Source organism: Ixodes scapularis, unplaced genomic scaffold, assembly GCF_016920785.2.
Source record: "Ixodes scapularis isolate PalLabHiFi unplaced genomic scaffold, ASM1692078v2 PGA_scaffold11__112_contigs__length_91849675, whole genome shotgun sequence".
NCBI classification, from domain to species: Eukaryota; Metazoa; Arthropoda; class Arachnida; order Ixodida; family Ixodidae; genus Ixodes; species Ixodes scapularis.
The window spans coordinates 65,386,580-65,390,361 of record NW_024609837.1 but is presented as its reverse complement, the minus strand read 5'-3'; the positions used below and the strand labels follow the sequence as shown (position 1 = coordinate 65,390,361).

At 48.9% G+C, this 3,782-nt stretch overlaps 1 pseudogene; it reads left to right on the top strand.

The window, feature by feature from the left end:
* The first annotated feature begins 748 nt into the window (after positions 1-748).
* LOC115332236 lies at positions 749-1,783 on the top strand (annotated as a pseudogene).
* Positions 1,784-3,782: the final 1,999 nt, after the last annotated feature.

Genomic DNA, 3,782 nt, shown 5'->3' with positions numbered 1-3,782 from the left:
GTTTTTGTCCAGAAAGAAGCGCGAAAGCGGGACTACTGTCTCGAATATTAGCTGGATTTCAATAGTTTCTTGGTAGCCGCAGTCAACGCGTCCACGCCTCGGTCATCCAACGATCATTGCTGCTGATTTGCTATTGACGCCATTGTCAGCGAGACGCCGAGGTTGAAAGATTCTATTTCACGATTGAAATGCCGTTTTCAATATTGTGATGTGGCGGTTTGCTGATTGGTCGACGTGTTGTCGCATGTTTAGTTTACGCTCTAACCGTGGGGGGAATATTCGGCGCTGGCGGCGGCCTTTGCTCCGCCAATTGGCCAAACACTCCCAATATACGGCTCTGGCCTCCCGTCGTTTGAAGCGCCATCTAGTGTGTGTGCGCCAAAACGCCAGATGCAGTTTGAGAGAACATGCATCAGGGCAGGTGAACATGATTGTGGGTTTCCGCCAAGGTTGCCCCCTCTCTCCTACCCTGTTCGACGTCTAGATCAACGATCTCATTCTGGAGCTGCGAACCAAAGGGCAGGGTGTTTCATTCACAACCATTATCACCAGTAAGGACATTGAAACAACTTATATTCCAGTACTGGCCTTTGCTGATGACATAATCCTGTTATCAGAGAGTGAAACTCACCTTCAAGACATGCTCGATATCGGCACTCGAATTGGCAATGAAAAGCGATTTAAATTCAGTAAGGAAAGATTAAAGTGGATGGGCTATAATGTTCCCGAGCATAACCACACGTTTAAAATGCAGGAGGTGGAAGTAGAACATACCAAGGAGTACAGGTATCTGAAAGTGACTCTCCAAGAAGTGACTCTCCAATACTTGAAACAACGCGAGAGGAACACACTAAAAACCTCCAACATCCGAAAAGATCACCTGTGGAACATGGCAAAGTATTCGTATAACCTATACACTCTTGCGAGGGCACTCTGGAAGAGTGTCGCAGTACCGGCTGTCACCTACGCTAACGACGCAGCGGTCTTCCAGCAGACCACCCTGAAGACACTGGACCGCGATCAAGGGGAAATCGGGAGGTGGGCACTGGGCGGAAACGGGGCAACTGCAAACTTTGCCGTCACAGGAGAGATGGCCTGGTCGACATTCAAACAACGGGATGCAAGGGCCAAGCTTGTATACCTCGGGCGCCTGATCCACATGCCAGATGAAGCGTACGCCAAAAGGACATTCGACTGGGTTAAATATCGCAGCAGCAGGACGAACTGGTCAAACACCATCGCCAGGCTCGACTCTGTGTACGGCAAAGGGACGAAGCGACATGAGGCCACATCAGAGAAAGGATGGTTCAAAGCTGTGACAGAGGAGGTGAACGCGATTAAACTTGGAGCCTGGAGACATGCGGTGATGAAAACGCCGAGCCTCCAGAGCACCTACGCGCATCACAAGTTAGAGCCGTCTCCCGGCACACACTACCGAGGGGACCATGAAAGCGCGCTACTACTTCAGGCACTGGTAGGAGCGCTGAGGACAAACTGCCGACGTGCCCAACCCTTATGAGACAACGACACGGCCTGTCCTCAGTGCGGGCAGTCAAGCGAAGATGTCTCCCATGTGCTGCTGTGGTGCCCTGCCCTAGACCACTGTCGACCGCCCTGGGCGACCAGCGAAGAGAGGATTCCCGAAATTCTGGGATTCAGGAAAGGGGCCCACGGTACAATAGCAACCAAGCGCATTCTCGTTGAGTGGGAGAGGCTGCGTCCGATCGCCAATCAGCGAAAGTGTCTCAAAAGAGGAAAAAGCAAGAACAAAACAAGAAACTAAAACTTTTACCTGTGTCGGCAGTCTGAACTGTTGCTGACCCCCTGTCTCAAAAGTGGTTAGTTGCCGCTAACTAACTAACTAACTAACTAACTAACACTTGTATTCTCTAATAAAGCTTATCCGAGATGGCGCTGACTGTGTCCAGCGAATACCAGATAGAAGACAAGGCCTACGTAAGACGTTTGGTTAGCAGACGCCCGACCCGCCCCAGTTACAAACAGGCTGAATCTTGACGAGATTATGGGCCACGTCACAACTACGTCGCATTCACTGGCGGCCATAGGCTTGGGAGCGAGCGGGGGTTTATATGTGTAGCTATCGCGTTCCACTCTTAAAGGCGAAGCTTAAGCGCCTTCCCGTAATCTTGTTGGCAATTGTTATCGGAACCGAATTCCAGGCACCCATTGTATTTAATTTGGGCGATAATTAAGAAATAAGTCTTAATCATTTCGTTCACAGGTAAAAATGTTTTAATGAGATCATTAAATTAATTTTCGGCTGGGATAAATTAGGATTTTACTAATGAGATAGATATCGTTTTGTGCGCCAAAATATAACTAGTGCGAGAGCGTAGAAAGGCTAAAGCCTGCTTTTTGGAAAGAAATGTTGAAAATATAGCGGTCTATTTCCTACCTAATTTCCTTCGAAAGCTATGCACTTTTTCACCGTGGTGCATTCGCGATGCTGAAGCACGTCAGACCCCAGCTTCCCAGCTCCCCCGGAAACATAAGCTCGGCGGCGGTCGCGAGAACTAGTGTCGCTGCAATCGAGTATTGGTTCCGGTTCCTCGAGCCGCTCTGCTACTTATGCGACGGACGCTGGCTTAGCTCCTATTGTTATGCTTCCTTTGCGCCGAGAGACCCTACTGACTTCAGAAGGAGGGAACAACCTCTACATATGAAAGTTGGGAAACTTACTGCAAAGTATAAAGTTTGTGACGTGCACTCTGAAAACGAAGATGCCATTAAACACGATATCGGCGGTAAAGACGCGCTTGTTCTTCGTGAGAAGTGGCAGCTAGCACTTGACAGCAGCCCCGCTTTCGGGGACCTTTTATGGCATGCTTAGGAGAAGCTGGAGGCTTCTGCAAAAGCAGACGACGCGCGGGACGGTGGCCGCAAGATTCGACTACAGCGCCGTTAGTTCTTGCGACCGCCACGTGCGCCACTTACGCCCATAGCCTGGAATAGGGAGCTGCGAAACTGAGGCCAGATTCCCGAAACGTTCTTACGACAAAAAAGTTCGCAAATTTATTTTACGACAAAGGTACGAACGTTTCAGTATTCCTGAAGGAAAATGTTCGTAAGTTTTGCGTAAGTTACGACGGAATTCGTAACTTCCGCAAAACTTACGAACATTTTGCTTCGGGAATCAACAAAAGTTCGTACCTTTGACGTGAGATAAATTTACGAACTTTTTTGTCGTAAGAAAGTTTCGGGAATCTGGCCTCTGAGTCGGTTCTGCTAATGTTGCGTCAGCCGACTCCAGCTCACGCATGGGACATGAGTACTGCGTCACTCGGACGTATGCGCTCGTCAACAATCAATCCGTCGACGAATATCTGAATTTGCGTTCGTGGCCAATGAGGGCTGTGACGGCACCTTCATCCCTTGAGAATGAAAAGTTTCACGCTGTCCTTAAGAAGCACGGTAAAAGCTTTAATTCATTTGATGTTAAAAAAAAAAAAAAGAAAGAACTGCATCATCGTCCCCGGTGCCGAAGCACGTCACGATCACGTGATTTCTCACTTCGCTTTTGAGTTGAGGATTAAAGCCAAGGAGGAAGAAGTTGAACAATCACTTGACAAACAAACAAATTGTTGTGTGTATGTTTATACAGCCGGAAGTTAGTCTGCCTCAGTGGGCGTCTGGTGTCTCAGCTGTAGATGAGCAATTTAGCCAGTGCGGTACAACCGCTAACCTGGGGTCTTTAACGTGCACCACGCAGTAGTGATACACGACCGCACGCCGGTACGATGTTCATCCAGATCGAAACGGGC